The following is a 16,824-nucleotide window of genomic DNA, read 5'->3' as shown; positions in this document are numbered from 1 at the left end:
GCTTAGATAGCATTTGAAAAAGTTGCTAATCCTAAATGACAATTGTAAAATACTCCATTTAACTTGACAATAGTTATAACATTTGTCAACCCACTGAAAAGAAGTTAACCTGTCTCTTAAAATTATTATTTTCAACTAAAGAGGAACTGAGGGCTACGGGGATTGGGTTGGAAAGTTGAGTTGAGGTTAAGGCTCAGCCATAGTCTTATTAGATGATAGAGCGGGCTCAGGGGCTGTACGGCTTAATCCTCTTATTTGCATATTTTGGGGAAAATATTTTCGGTCTGATAACAGTTTTCTGAAGCAGAAGAAGACACTCGAAAAGGAATTAAGAAATTGAGTTAGAGGGAAGTTGAGGCGATTGCTTTGAGCAGTGACATTGAAACTGTAGTGTGGCCAGGGCAGCAAGTTGGTTATAAATTGGATCTTAAATTTTCCTTATAGTGTTTAAAATTTTATCGGGTAAAATGTAGCTCAATTTAGTAATTCACATGCATTTACGATGTTGGTAATCACAGTAAGAAGTCTTAGAAAACCAGGTTAAATTCCTCATTCACCTGAGGAAGGAGCAGCGCTCCGAAAGCTAGTGACATTGAAACAAACCTGTTGGACTTTAACCTGGTGTTGTAAGACTTCTTACTGTGCTCACCCCAGTCCAACGCCGGCATCTCCACATGATGTTGGTAATGCCAGTGCTAATTGTATTCATACAAAATGGCAGGTTTAGAATGTTTGAACGTTATCTTTAAATACATTGTCAAACGAGACATGACTCCTGTGTTTAGAACGAGATGGCAGTTTCTTGAACTGTGAAAAGAAGCTTTCAGTTCAAGAATATCTAGCTATTTGGTATGTGTTTTTGACATGATTGTAGTGTCTACTTAAAAAGACTGCTTTCCAGGTTGCTAATAGTTCAACTATAATTCTCAATAAGATGAAATCGTGGAATGTCTTGTCTAAAAGCTAACTGCAGCCAGAAGGAAATTGGTTACCACAGCAAGGTGCCAAAAAGTGCGCAACAAAGAGTAAAATCAATAATGCAACAAAACCTTTTTCAGCTGGTTTTGTGTGGATTAGATAACTCATGAACTTTAAAAATGAAAAGGATGCTATGGAAATCTTATGGGTAGAAAAAAAAGAATGCTGTGAAACTTTAAGGGAAGGTATTCATTCACCAGAATTTAACAGTTTTCTAATCTTTGAAATAATTTCCAAAAAATATTAAAGCAGATCTATCATTTAAAAATTGTATTTATTATTGATTTTAACAAGGGTGCAATGACTATAACCCTGTTCTTTTGGTAACCTGCAATTTTAAAATGAAGATTAAATCACTTTACTTGATATCCCCAACTGATTAAATACTGTGTCAATGCTACCTTCACCAACCTATGGACAGTTGGAAGTGGAGCCTTTGAGAGATATGGAGCTGGATTCTCCACCGGTGGGATGCTCCGTTTTGCTGGTAGCCCGGGGGTTTCCAGATGGCGTGGGGCTGCTCCACAATGGGGAAACCCCATTGACCGGCTGGCGTAACGGAGCATCCCGCCGGCAGGGTGAAACGGAAATGTGGCGTGGTGGGGCAGAGAATCCAGCCCATGGTCATGTTGGTCTTACTGATGAAGCATCTGATGTTGTGATGAGTGTGAAAATAAACTAATGGAAGATAGTGTAAAATTGTGTTGAAGGGAACAGATGAGCCCTTGAAAAACACGCACGGATAATAATGGACTAACTCAGTCTGAGAAAGAGCAAACAGCTGTTACGGTCCCAGTTGGTGCTATAACTGGAGGGGAAAATTCCAGAATGGAACCCTGGCTCTAAAGACCATAATTGTTTACTGTTTTAGAAGAAACGGTGGAGGACCAGAATCACAGGACTGTTAATTAGTTTCAAAAACAAGAAATAAGATATTCATTAAACATTGGATTATGACACAATACTCCTATACTTCCCCTCCCTTGGCTTCACAACTATACATAGATTTTAAGGTTAACACTGATTACTAATCATATCTTAAGCTATAATGATCTCAGTAGCACAAAATCCCTTAAAGCACACAGATTTGCTGTAGTCAGATACACACTCTGCTCTGAACCCAAGTTAGTGTCTGGATTTCTCCTCTGAATTTCCCCAGGTGATTGTCACATGCGAGCTTCCAAACTCCACTCCCAAACGCACTTTAAAATCTTCTTTCACAATACTGCTGTCCATTAGTAGTTTTTATTCTGAATTACAATCCAGGTTTTCCAAATGACTCTCTTAAACAAAGCTTCCACTCCACATTTAACAGTCCAGGATTTTCACCACCCCCTTTCGGATTTATTTGTCTTGACTGCTGTACAAACTGTTCACAATTGCTTTAACTCTCAATTCACAGACTCAATATAATGGCATTACACTTGTGACAGGGCAGCACGGTAGCATAGTGGTTAGCACAATTGCTTCACCGCTCCAGGGTCCCAGGTTTGATTCCCGGCTGGGTCACTGTCTGTGCGGAGTCTCCACGTGTCTACGTGGGTTTCCTCCGGGTGCTCCGGTTTCCTCCCACAGTCCAAAGATGTGCGGGTTAGGTGGATTGGCCATGCTAAATTGCCCTTAGTGTCCAAAAAATGTTAAGTGGGGGTTACTGGGATGTGGGGATAGGGTAGATGCGAGGGCTTCAGTAGGTTGCTCTTTGTAAGGGCCAGTGCAGACTCAATGGGCCGAAACAGTAGACAGTAGATTCTATGATTTACCTCTGAAGTCTGCTTTCCCACTTTAAATCTGATTATTGCAATTGCCTCTTTAACTCAGAACATTTCTGAATTCTTCTGAACAATATCTTGGTATCTGTTCTCTTAATTTCAGTTGTCTTAAAACATTCTTTCTGTTCCAATTCCCTGGTTATCTGGACAATAGCTGGTTCTTTGGGAAACCTGCCTCTTGCAGCTACTGTCCTGTCCAGTCTTTCTTCTGGCCGAGTTGAGAGATAATCAATCCCCAGTGTCTTTCTTCAACTGCAATATATCGAACTAAATTTTAAAAGCTTTTCTACCTGCTCAGGTCCCTAGTTGCTCAGCAACCACTGCTAATTTATTTGCTTTTCATACCGTAGCCCTCTTGGAGCACAATAGAAACAAACTGGAACTGAATCAACTCCCAACAGATACTAACTTTGTGCAGCATGAATCTAACTATAGGTTTTACCCTTCCAGGCACAGAAACATAAATTAAACCCACTTAAAACTATACCTTATTTCTAATATTTATCCATACAAATATAAATCCCTTAAAACTACCTTTTGTTTTCCTAACACTGCTACTAACAGTGTCTTTTAAAGATGATGTATTGTGGGGGGAGGGGGGGTTTAGTTTAGGTCAAAGATAAAGGGGTTTTGTTACTTGTGTATTGTTTAAAATTTCTGTATTGTTATTGTTGCGTTTGCTTTGTAAGAGGGGAAAAATTGTTGTTTGGGAAAAAATTTTCAATAAAACATTTATAAAAAAAAAAAAAAAAAAAGATGATGTATTGTGTTTCTTTTCAGTATCTCCTTCAGCTTCCATGTAGAAACTATTGTGTAGATCCTTTTTTAAAAATCCAGCCAGTCATATTTCCATCACACTTTATAGCAAATTGGAGAGTGACTCCTAAAGATCAGATTGCTCCTTTGATCATTAGCACACTTCCTGTGAGTTGGAAGTCTTGTAAGCCCAAAGCTGTAGTTCCACTATCAACCACTTTGAAACAAATGTTCGGGTGCGATGAATGTAAAAAAATGTCATATTTTGTTTGTGTTTTTTGCAGTAATGTTACTGAAACATGGGTTAAGATGCATACAGACAGTATGCTAAAGCTGTGATTAAGGGGTCGTAAAATGAGTAGCCATTGATTTTGTAGGGGTGAAGTGTTCTGCTAGTGGAATTTTGTGAATGTTTAAAGAACCACTGGGTGTAGATAATTTGAGGTATTGTGTTTGGACCTGACTAAACAGGTCATGGAACATCTTGTAGGAGGAGACAGAGGAATATCTTAAGCTTTGGGTACAGAGGATGCAATTAAGGGGAGAAGCCAGGCTTGTCTGAAAAGTTAGTTCTTCCTAGGATTTTAATCTGAACAGAGATATTTTAGTTTTGATCCTGAACGGTGTTTAAGATTAAGATTTCACTGCACCGTGAGGCAGCGAGTTCCACAAATCTGCTCCCCTCTGCGAGAAGTAGTTCCTCCTCATCTCAGTTTTTAATCTACCTCTCAACCTATATCTGTGATCTCTCGTTCGAGATTGCCTTAATAAGGGGGAATAGTTGGTCCACATTTACTTTTCCCTTTTATTATTTTATATACCTCAATCAGACCCCCCCCCCTCATCCATCTAAACTCCAGCAAGTATAAGCCCAAACTGTTTAATCTCTCCTCATACGTTAACCCTTTCATTCCCGGAATCAATCTGGTGAACCTCTTCTAAACTGCCTCCTATGCCACCACATCCTTCCTCAAATAAGAAGACCAAAACTGGACACACTACTCCAGATGTGGTCTTACCAACACCCTATGCACTGGCAACAACACTTCTCTACTCAATAATAACACTAACATTCAATTTGCCTTTTTAATTACATGCTGCACCTGCATACTGACTTTCTGTGATTCATGAACAAAGACACCCAGATCTCTGCCCAGATACATCTTTAATCTGCTTTCCATTTAGTTAATTTGATTTTCTATTTTTTCAGCAAAATGGATAACCTCACACTTATTCACATTAAACTCCATTTGCCACATTTTGGACCAGTCTCCTAGCCTATCTATATCCGTCTGTAAAATCTTTATCTCGTCTCCACTATCTGTTTTCCCACCTATATTAGTATAATCTGAAAATTTTGCTATATTACACTCTGTCCCTGCTTGCAAATCATTTATATAGATTGTAAACATTTGAGGTTTGAGGACAGACCCCTCCGGCACCCCACTAGTTACAATTCATCAGCCAGAGAAGGACCCATTTTTCCTGACCCTCTGCTTTCTGTCAGTCAGCCAATCCTCAATTCAATCTAGTACTCTACCCCCAACACCTTGCAATCACTTTCTTGGCCAGTCTTTTATGCGGCGGCTTGTGAAACGCCTTCTGGAAGTCTAGGTATAGCACATCCACAGGTTTCCCATTATTCACCTTGCTGGTTACGCCCTCAAAGAACTCAATCAAATTTGTCAAGCATGATGTATCCTTCATAAAACCATGCTGACAATGGTGAATTAAGCATTGTCTTTCCAAATGTTCAGTCATCTCCTCCTAAATGATTGATTCCAGAAACTTCCCCACTACAGCGGTCAAGCTAACCAGTGTATAGTTTTCTACTTTTCGCCTCTCTACCTTTTTGAATAGGGGCATCACATTAGGTGTTTCCAATCCACCGGGACCTTTCCAGAATCCAGGGAATTTTGAAATATCATAAACAATGCATCCACTATATCTGCTGCCGCCTCCTTCAATACCCTAGGGTGCAGACCATCAGGTCCTGGAGACTTATTTGCTTTTAATCCCATTAGTTTATTCAATACCTTCTGCCTAGTGATAGTTATTGCACCAAATTACTTCGCGTTGAGTGCAGATTTTGGAAATTTTTTATTATCCTCTGTCGTGAAGACTGAGGCAAAACATTGGTTCAGTGCCTCCACCACCTCTGTGTTCCCTATTATTACCTCACCTCCCTTAAGGGAGGTTGTGCCTAATCATCTGTGCTGTGGCCTCTCTTGTTTGTAGTAAACATAAATGATTTGGAGGAAAATGTAGCTGGTCTGATTAGTAAGTTCGCAGATGACACCAAGGTTGGTGGTGTGGCAGATAGTGTTGAGGATTATCAGAGGATACAGCAGGACATAGATAGATTAGAGGCATGGGCAGAGAAATGGCAAATAGAGGTTTTTTTAATAAACATTTTATTGAGGTATTTATGGTTTTATAAAACAACAGAAGAAACAGTGTACATACAAATATAAACATAGTGCAAAAGTCATCTTCCTCCCTCACAGGTCCCAACTTTTCCAACACCCGACTCCAAACTAAACTAAACCCCAATCCCCCCCTTCCGCTGACGGTTAATTTTTCCCAAAGAAGTCGGTGAATGGCTGCCACCTCCAGACGAACCGTAACATTGACCCTAACAGGGTGAACTTGATTTTCTCCAGACAGAGAAAGCTAGCCATGTCAGTTAGCCAGGTCTCCAACTTCGGGCGCTTTGAGTCCCTGTAAGCTAATAATATCCGTCTCTGGGCTACCAGGGAGGCAAAGACCAGAACGTCTGCCTCTTTCTCCTCCTGGATTCCTGGATCTTCCGATACTCCGAAAATCACCACCTCTGGACTCGGTGCCACCCTTGTTTTTAACACCTTGGACATGACATCCAGAAACATCTGCCAGAATCCCCTAAGCTTCGGCCATGCCCAGAAATATGAACATGGTTCGCTGGTCCTCCCCACACACCTTGAGCACCTGTCTTCTATCCCAAAGAACCTGCGCATCCGGGCCACTGTCATGTGTGCCCGGTGAACGACCTTACACTGTATCAGGCTGAGCCTGGTACATGTTGTGGACGCGTTGACTCTACTCGATGCATCCACCCAGAGACCTTCCTCTATCTCTCCTCCTAACTCCTCTTCCTATTTGTGTTTCAGCTCCTCAGTCTCGTTTCCTCTGACCCCATAAGTTCCTTGTAAATATCCGAAACCCTCCCTTCTCCCAACCATATTCTAGAAACTACCCTGTCCTGTATCCCCTTGGTCGTAGGAGCGGGAAGGTTGAGACCTGCCTGCGTAGGAAGTCCCGCGTCCGCAGGTACCTAACCTCATTTCCTCCCGTCAATTCAAATTTCTCCTCCAACTCCCTCAGGCTGGGAAAGCTTCCCTCTATAAACATATCTCCCATCCTCTCGATCCCTCCAACTAGCCTCCCCGGGGCAAACCGGTGATTATTGTAGATTGGAGACCAGACCGATGCTCTCTCTGCTCCCACATGTCTCCTCCATTGCCCCCAGACTCTCAGGACCGCAACCACCACGGGGCTGGTGGAGTACCGTGCTGGCGGGAATGGCAGAGGTGCCGCTACCAATGCCCCCAAACTAGTACCCTTGCATGATGCCGCCTCTACTCGCTCCCACACCGACCCTGCCCCCACCACTCACTCCCTAATCATGGCTATATTCGCCACCCAATAATAATTACTAAAGTTCGGCAGCGCCAGCCCGCCGTCCCCCGGCTGCGTTCCAGCACCCCTTTTTTACTCGCGGGGTCTTCCAAGCCCATACAAAGCCAGAGATCACTATATTGACCCGTTTAAAGAAGGACCGCGGAATAAAGATGGGGAGACACTGAAACACAAACAGGAATCTCGGGAGGACCGTCATTTTCACTGTCAGTACCCTCCCAGCCAGTGACTACGGGAGCACGTCTCACCTTCGGAAATCTTCCTTAATTTTGTCTACTAGTCGGGTCAGATTTAACTTGTGTAGCCGTTCCCATTCCTGCGCCACCTGAATGCCTAGGTACTGAAAGTTTCCCCTTACCACTCTAAACGGCAGCTCCCCCAGTCACCAGTCCTGCCCCCTTGCCTGGATCGCGAACGTCTCATTTTTCCCCATGTTCAATTTATAACCCGAAAACCGGCCAAATTCCCTCAGAATCCTCATAATTTTTTTCATCCCTTCTAGTGGGTCCGAAACATAAAGGAGCAGGTCGTCTGCGTATAGCAAGACTCTGTGTTCCAACCCCCTGACCCGGACCAGCCCCTTGAGGCAAACAGCAGTGGGGAGATGGGGCATCCCTGCCTCGTCCCCTGGTGCAGCCTAAAATAGCCTGATGTCAACCTGTTCGTCCGAACACTTGCCACGGGAGCCTGATAGAGCAGTCTGACCCAGAAGCCCCGTCCAAACCCAAACCGCCCCAGTACCTACCACAGATAATCCCATTCCACCCAATCAAATGCCTTCTCTGCGTCCATTGCGCCCACTACCTCCATGTCCCTACCCTCAGGGGGCATCATAATCACATTCAGCAGCCTTCTTACGTTAGCCGCCAACTGCCTATCCTTAAGAATCCCGTCTGGTCCTCCCCAATCACGTCCGGAATGCAGTCTTCAATCCTAGAGGACAAGATTTTGGCCATCAGTTTGGCGTCTACATGTAGTAGGGAGATCGGTCTGTAGGACCCGCATAGCTCCGGCTCCTTATCCCGCTTGAGGATCAGTGAGATAGTGGCCTGTGACATCGTCGGGGAAGCAGCCCTCTCTCCCTTGCCTCATTGAATGTCCTCATCAGCAGCGACCCCAGTAACCCAGAGAACTTTTTGTAAAACTCCACTGGGTACCCATCCGGTCCTGGAGCTTTACCCGACTGCATGGCCTTCAGCCCTTCTGCTATTTCCTCCAACCCGATTGGGGCCCCGAACCCTTCTACCAACCCTTCGTCCACTTTCGGGAACCTCAGCCCCCCCCTAAGAATTGCCTCATCCCCTCTGGCCCAGCTGGGGGTTCCGACTCATGCAGCCTGTTGTAAAACTCCTTAAACGCCATATTAACCCCTGCTGAATCTCCGACCAGGTTCCCATCCCCGTCCCTTACTTTCCCAATCTCCCTGGCTGCCTCCCTCTTTCTGAGCTGCTGCGCAAGTATTCTGCTGGCCTTCTCTCCATATTCATAAATCGTCCCCCTCATCTTCCTCAGCTGCTCCACCGCCTACCCTGTAGTTAATAAGCCAAACTCCGCCTGTAGCCTCCGTCGTTCCCTTAAAAGCCCTGCCTCTCGGGTCTCCGCATAACTGCTGTCGACCCCGAGTATTTCCCTTATCAGTCGGTCCATCTCTGCTCTGTCTGCCTTCTCCCTGTGGGCCCGTATCGTGATCAGCTCCCCTCTAACCACCGCCTTCAGCGCCGCCCAGACCATTGCAGCCGAGACTTCCCCCGGTCATTAACTTCCATATAGTTCTGGATACATTTCCTCACCCGCCCACACACCTCATCCGCTAAAAGCCCAGCATCTGGTCTAGCCCTGAGTCAATGACTGTGTTGACCCCCCCCCCCCCCCCATGACCAACTTATGCGAGCCCCCCCCCCCCCCCCCCCCCCCCCCCCGCTTGTTAACACTCACTTGTTAACACTCACTTGTTAATCAGGATCACTACCCCTCTAATCTTAAGAGTCCAGCCCCGAGTGGAAAACCTGTCTTACCCATCCCTTCCTTAATCTGATCTGGTCAGTTACTCTAAGGTGCGTCTCCTGTAACATTGCCATGTCCGCCTTCAGTCCCCTCAAATGTGCGAACACGCATGCCCTCTTAACCGGCCCATTTAGCCCTCTTGCATTCCATGTGATCAGCCTGGTTGGGGGCTTCTTGCCCCCGCCAATCAGCCATCACCTTTCTTGGGCCACTCTCCAGCTCACGCCCCACGCATCCGCAGGCCCGCCCCCAAACAGCCTCCATCCCCGACCTCCTTTTTGTCCCACAGAAAAAGTCCCTCCCCTGTCAGCAGAACATCCCGCCCCCCCTCCCCAGTAACAGCACTATGCAAACCACCCTCTTCAACAAGCATAACATCTGCTCGCCCCCCACTGCACTTCCGTGAGCTAGCCCGCCCAGCTAGCTTGGTGGCCCCCACCCATGGCGCCAGACATTTTCCCACCTATTGTTTCCCCCCCCCCCCCCTTCCTGGCTCGGACACACATATGCACAAGAACGCAATCCCAACCCAATTGCCTGAAAGAAACACAAAGAAAATCAAAAAGAAGATCCAACATCTAACATCACACCTCCATCCCCCATCAGTGCAAATGCAAACCTTAACTCGCACAGCTCTGCAGCAGGCCTCAAATCAATACAGAAGGCATTATAGATAACGTCCAAAAACAAAAACTTTTTTTAACATAAATACTGCAGCAAAGTTCAAACACTTCAGTCCACTACCAGCCCTTTCCTTCTGGCAAAGTCCATCGCTTCCTTGGGCGACTCAAAGTAGAAATGTTGCTCTTCATAAGTGACCCAAAGGCGGGCCGGATACAGCAGTCCAAACTTAAACTTCTTCTTGAAAAGGGTTGACTTTATCTGGTTGAACCCTGCTCTTCTCCTGGCCACGTCCGCGCTCCGATCCTGATATATACGCACAATGCTGTTCTCCCATTTACAGCTCCGTGTCTGCCTGGCCCACCGTAAAATACACTCCTTGTCCAGGTACCTGTGGAATCTCACCACCATTGCCCTAGGGAGTCCCCCACACGTGACTTCCTTGCGAGCGCTCTGTGCGCCCTGTCCACCTCCAAGGGTTGGGAGAACGTCCCATCCCCCAGTAACTTCTCGAACATGCCCGTTATGTATGCCCCTGCGTCCGTTCCTTCGGACCCCTCTGGGAGACCAACGATTCTCAAGTTCTGCCGGCAGGACCTATTCTCTAGATGCTCCACCTTCTCCTGGAGCCTTTTCTGTTGGTCTCTCAACATCCCCACCTCCAACTCCACTGCTGCTTGGTGTTCCTCCTGCTCAGTCAGTGCCTTCTCCACTTTGTGGATCACCCGGTCTTGAGCATCCAATCTAAGTTCCAGCCGTGCAATTGATTCCTTAATCGGGTCCAAGCATTCCTGTTTCTGCTTGGCGAAGCCCTCCTATATGAACTGCATCAGCTGCTTCGTCGACCGCTGGGTCATCGAGCCAGGACTCCGGTCGTCAGCCATGCTTTCTCCCGTTGCAGCCTCAGCCTAAGCCTTCTCCATTCGCCGATTTCTTCCTTTGCGAGCACACCTGGTCCGCCTCTCCGTGCACTGATGTACGATTCCTCTTCACTATTGCATCCACCATCAATTTTCCGAATCAAATCCAACAAAGATTCGGGGAAAAAGGTCCGACCCGAGAGGGAGCCACCAAATGTGCAACCTACTCCTTCGTAACCGCCACCAGAAGTCCGGCAAATAGAGTTTAATCCAGACAAATGTGAGCTAATGCATTTTGGGAGGTCTAACATAGAGGAGAAATAGGCCATAAATGGCAAAACTCTTAGGAATAAAGAACGTCACAGAAATCTGGGTGTGCATGTCCACAGATCTTTGAAAGTGGCAACACAAGTGAACAAGGTAGTCAAGAAAGCATATGGAATGCTTGCCTTCATTGGACGGGGCATCAAGTATAAAAACTGGCTAGTCTCGCTACAGTTGTAGAGAACCTTGGTACGGCCGCACTTGGAATATTGCGCACAATTCTGGTCACCACACTACAAGAAGGATGTGGAGGCTTTGGAGAGGGTGCAGAGGAGGTTTACAAGGATGTTGCTTGGTCTGGGGGGTGTTAGCTATGTGGAGAGGCTGAATAGACTCAGAATATTTTCATTAGCATGGCGGAGGTTGAGATGTGACCTGAAAGGGGTCTACAAGATTGAGGGACATGGATAGAGTGGATGGGCAGGCACTCTTTCCCAGTGTGGAGTGGTCAATAACCAGAGGGCATGAATTTAAAGTCTGTGGGGCAAAATGTAGAGGCGATCTGCGAGGCAAGTATTTTACGCAGAGGGTGGTGAGTGTCTGGAACTCGTTGCCAGGTGAGGTTGTGGATGCAGATACATTAACTGTGTTCAAAAGGCATCTCAACAAATACATGGATAGGATGGGTATAAAGGGGTACAGCACTAGGAAGTGCTGAGGATTTTGGCCAAGGATGGTATCATGATCGATACTGGCTTGGAGGGCCGAAGGGCCTGTTCCTGTGCTGTTTTGTTCTTTGTTCAGTAACGTCCTCTAAAGGGCCATTTCTTTAGCTTTTCTCTTCCTCTTTATATATTGCTTTTGGTATCGGTATTTATGTTTCTGCTAGTTTCCTTTCGTAGTTATCTTGGTTCTTTTGATTTTATATTTTAGTAGCCTTTTGCTGAATCTTTACGTTCTCCCAATCCTCCATTTTACCACTAGCTTTTGCAGCATGGGGTACCCTAGGTTTTGCCTTTTATGTCTTCCTTGACTTTCTTGTTTAGGCATGGAATGCTTTTCTCCCTTTTTACAATTCCTCTTCCTCTCAGGAATATACAGTAATTTAGAGATATTTAACATCTCCGTTGTCATCCGTCATTGTTCCTCAATTGTCCTACCCTCAATTATTTGTGCCCAGTCCACTTGACCAACTCTTTCCTCAGGCCTGTATAATTACCTCTGCCCAACGCTAAAACTCCAGTATGGCACTCTCCCTGTTTCTCCAACTGATTCTGAATGTGAAATTCTAGCATGCGGTGATCACTCCTTCCAAGAGGATCCTTAATGACAAAACTATTTATCAACTCTTCTTCATTACATAATACAAAATCTAAAATAGTCTGCTCCCTGGTTGGCTCCATAACATGTTACTTTGAGAAACAATCCCCCACAAGCTCGATGAAATCTCCCTTGAGACTACCTTTCCCAATCCTGTCAATATGCATATTGAAATCACCCATGATTACAATTATGCCCTTCTCACAAGCCCTCATTATTTCTTGGTTTAAGATATGCTCACTTTGGAAGTATTGTTCAGGCAATTATTTGTTCTATAAATTACTCGTACCAAGGAGTTTTTGCCCTTGTTTATGCCTACCCAGATTGATTCAACATTTTGGTCCTTAGTGCCAATATAATTTCTTAATATAGCCTTGATGTCATCTTTAACCAATAAAGCAACTCCACCTCCTGTTCCATCCTGTCTATCCTTTTGGAATATGAGTACCCTTGGACACTCCAGTCCCAGTCCTTCAGCAACCATGTTTCAATAATCCCAAGCAAATCATATCCATTTGTCTCTATTTGTGCTGTCAACTCATTGACCTTATTCCAAATACTGCATGCATTTAGATACAAGACTTTCAAATATGTCCTAATGATTCGTCGTTTTCATGCAGGATTTTCTTGTGCACTACGCTTTTCACACATTCTGACCTCTATTACTAATCTCTGATAACTCTCAGCTTCATCCAAAACTTTCACTCCCACAGTCACCTTACATACATTTTGATTTTTTTTCATTTCCATTCCCCACTATAGTCGTTATACTGGCCCTGCCTGTTCATCCTATTGAAATGGAACCCCTCTTTCCTGCACCACTCCTTTAGTCACATGTTTACTTCCCTAATTTTCTCATCACTATGCCAATTTGCGTGTGGCTCGGGTAGTAATCCAGAGATTGTAATCCTTGAGGACCTGTTCTTTAATTTTGTTCCTAGTTCCAGATAATCCCCAAACAGCTCTTCTTTTCTAGTCTTGTCTTTGTTGTTTGTCCCAATGTGGACCACAACAACTGGATCCTCCCCCTCCCACTCCAATATCTTTTCAAGCCAGTTAGATATGTCCCTCACCTTGGCACCGGCAGGACTATGCGGGACTCTCGGTCCTGCTTATAAAGGATGCTGTCAGTTCCCCTAGCTATAGGATCACCTCCAACTGCCACTTGTCTTTTTTTCTCCCCCGCTGAATGGCCTCCTGCCCACGGTGCAGGGGTCAGCTAGCTCATCCTCACTACTGTCCTTTTCCTCATCCACATAGGAAGCAAATACCTCGTACCTGTTGGACAAGGTCAAGAGATGAGGCTCCTCCATTTCTGAATTCAGGATCCCTCTACCTGCCTCACTCGCAGTCACCCCTGCTGTCCCTAACCCCTGGCTGAATTTGAGGTACTTTAATCTACACGGTGTGACTTCCTGAAACAAAGCATTTGGGTAGCTCTTCCCTGTCCTGGATGTGCTGCAGTGTCTGAAGCTCAGACTCCAGCTCATCAGTTCTGAGCTGAAATTCCTCGAGCAACAAACACTTGCTGCAGATGTGGTCACTGCAGCTCGCAGTGGGATCTGCCAGCTCCCATGCCAAGAAGCTACAGCACATCCCCTGCCCAGCCATCTCTACTTAATGAATGAATTAATTTGTTTTGCATTGTGTTTTTTTTTCAAATTTAGCACCAGCTAATCAGGTCACAGCTTTTCCGTGACATCAATTGTTCAGTTTTTTTTCAGCTTCACTGGGAATCCCCGAGGAAGCATATTATTTCCAAGTTTTTGCTGTGTAGAAGTGACTTATGTTTGATTTTTTTTGTGTGGAAAATATACCCTTGTTATAATGTGTGAAACTAGGGATCACAATGGCCTGCTAGTTTGATTAAATTCAGTTACATCTTGAAATTGCACTGAAGCTCCTGTGTTTCAAAGAGTCCAAAAACATCTTTGTTTTTTAAATCCATGGGAGTTAATTGCTTATTATTCCTCCTTTGCTTCGCTTAATTTCAGTAGCCAGAGTACAATTTAGGTTTATGAACCATAGCAGAAGAAATCTCTTTTAGAAATTGACTGTGAATACTTAAATTTTGAGAGTGTCCCGTTTGCTTTTGAATTATAGACACAGTTCAAGCTGAGGAGAGAATTATGACATTAGGTCATAGATATATAGTGCAGCAGGAGGCCATTCGGCCCATCGAGTCTGCACTGGCCCTTGGAAAGACCACCCTACCCAAGCCCACGCCTCCACCCTATCCCCGTAACCCAGTAACCCCACCCAACCTGTTTGGACACTCAGGGCAATTTATCCTGGCCAATCCACCTAACCTACACATCTTTGGACTGTGGGAGGAAACCCACGCAGACATGGGGAGAACGTGCGGACTCCGTACAGACAGTGTCGAAGCCGGGAATCGAACCTGGGGCCCTGGAGCTGTGAAGCGACTGTGCTAACCACTGTGCTACCGCACTGCCCATAATTTAATTTAAATGTTCCCTTTTATTCCATAGATGTTTCAGAAATATTTCAGTTTTATTGCAATTCTGTTGAGTGGTTAAATGCATTCAGTTAAATCTTCAGTGCATTCTCGAAAGGATCCTCAAAATGGTATTTGTACATAGAAACTAGGGAGAACTGTTTGTGTATGATTTTTATGAATGACTGTGAAGAGAAATGGTCACAGATTGTCGTAAAACTATTATTCCCCAGATGGAAATAGTAATCCGATTCCCATCCAGATTTTAAATTGTTAACACATTTTTGACAGGCGGGTGGTGCGTGTCCAATGACATTGGAGAAACGTAATGCAATGTTGAATACTGTTTTGGCGGATTTTAACACCAGATTGGAGAGTTATAAAATTTAAAATGTAAAAATTGACTGTCCGAGTGGATCTTTATATAGAGTTTGACTTAAATTAATCTCTAAATGATAAAACTTTGGTTCTTATTCATGTTGCTCCCCCCTTTTAACATTAAATGATATATCTATGCACTGCAAATATTTATTCTGTGAAGTTCCCTTGTTCCTTGAGTGAGACTTTTGGGGGATGGAGGGCAATTTGTCTAATCATTTAATTCCAGTCTGGTCAGTGTTTTATTACTGTAGACTTGAACTTTCCTTGATCCGAGTCGGATTGCCACTCCACTCCTACTTCCTTATCTTCAAATCCTATGCTTCCTTATCTTCAAATCCTATGCATTCTGCCCCGCCTGATGTTCTGACTTAGGCCGTGTGAGAACTGCACAGGGCAGTGCACTCGTAGGGTCTTCTGTCGAGGGCTTCAGAGTCTGACGCAAGGAGTCCAACCCCCCCCCCCCCCCCATTTTTATGACACTGACATTGATGGAACATGTTTTGGGGTCCCATTGGCAGCAGGGGAGGTACCCCGTGGGAGGTCAGTGTGCATCTGTGCAATAATTACCCAGAAGCTAGAAGTGGTTTTAAATCTTGTAACATTTTCTGGTTACTGGTGTAACATAGTCGGAACCATCTGTGATTTAAATAGCATTTTTGGATGTTTCCCAGTGCGGGACAATTGCCCAAAGTAAGTTTGCACTTCCCAGCCAATTGGAGTGGAAACCTTATCTGGCCTCAGTGCATCTTTTGGGTATCCCCCAGTTACGCTGCTCTGGAGCTGTGTTAATAAATCATGTTCATACACATTACGATTTGTTTAAAAAAATGGAGAATTTGTTAAGAAATGGAAACCTTTGTGGGAAGGCAATGTTCAACATATCGTAGTGAATGTAGGATCATGGAATCATAGAATACCCACAGTTAGCAGGAGGCCATACAGCCCATTGAGTCTGCACTGGCCCTCCGAAAGAGCAGCCCACCCAGGTCCATTCCCCTGTAACCCCACCTGACCTTTTGGACACTAAGGGGCAATTTAGCATGGCCAATCCCCTAACCTGCACATCTTTGGACTGTGGGAAGAAAATCAGAGCACATGGAGGAAACCCACGCAGACGCTGGGAGAATGTGCAAACTCCACACAGACAGACACCCAAGGCTGGAATCGAATATGGCTCCCTGGTAAATTTCAGTTCATTGGTTGCAATGTTGATGAGTGAAAGTGTATGCATATATTGAATGCAAATAGCCAATATGTTATGCAGATTGAACCTTCATGATTGGTACAATTCTATTACTATTGAAGCAGGCCTAAGTAACTTTGGTTTTAATTTTTTTTTGTGTTAAGCAAGAACATCATTTGCATGCAAGAGTGGACTTTTCCAGTGTGTCAGTGGCAGCAAAACAATTAATTTGCTCTTGATCAGAAGTTTAAAGCAATCCACATCACTATGTTTGCTTCCCAAAAAACAATAGATATTTGGGACTAACATCAACAGATACAACTGACAAATTGAGATTTCTTTACCCGTCAGTCTGGCCTCAATAAAACTCTAGATGGATTTGTAGGCATAGTATTATTTATTTTTACCCGACTTGCAAGTCTGACTCACTTCACAAAAACCCAAAACACAAGCAGCCTCCTGGGTCTTTAGAATCGAGTGCTGTTGGAGACAAAGGAATCTCTACAAATACATTCAAATGGCATCAAGTTTCACATAAACGATTCCCATAGG

At 44.7% G+C, this 16,824-nt stretch overlaps 1 protein-coding gene across 3 annotated transcripts in view; it reads left to right on the top strand.

Annotated features, from left to right (window-relative positions):
• Nucleotides 1-16,824, top strand: part of ipo13b (importin 13b) — a 253,469-nt gene that overhangs the window by 37,385 nt on the left and 199,260 nt on the right. The gene's annotated exons all lie outside the window — the stretch shown is intronic.

The sequence above is a fragment of the Scyliorhinus torazame genome, chromosome 7 (genome assembly GCF_047496885.1).
Source record: "Scyliorhinus torazame isolate Kashiwa2021f chromosome 7, sScyTor2.1, whole genome shotgun sequence".
In the NCBI taxonomy this organism is placed as follows: Eukaryota; Metazoa; Chordata; class Chondrichthyes; order Carcharhiniformes; family Scyliorhinidae; genus Scyliorhinus; species Scyliorhinus torazame.
This window is presented reverse-complemented; position numbering and strand designations above follow the sequence as displayed.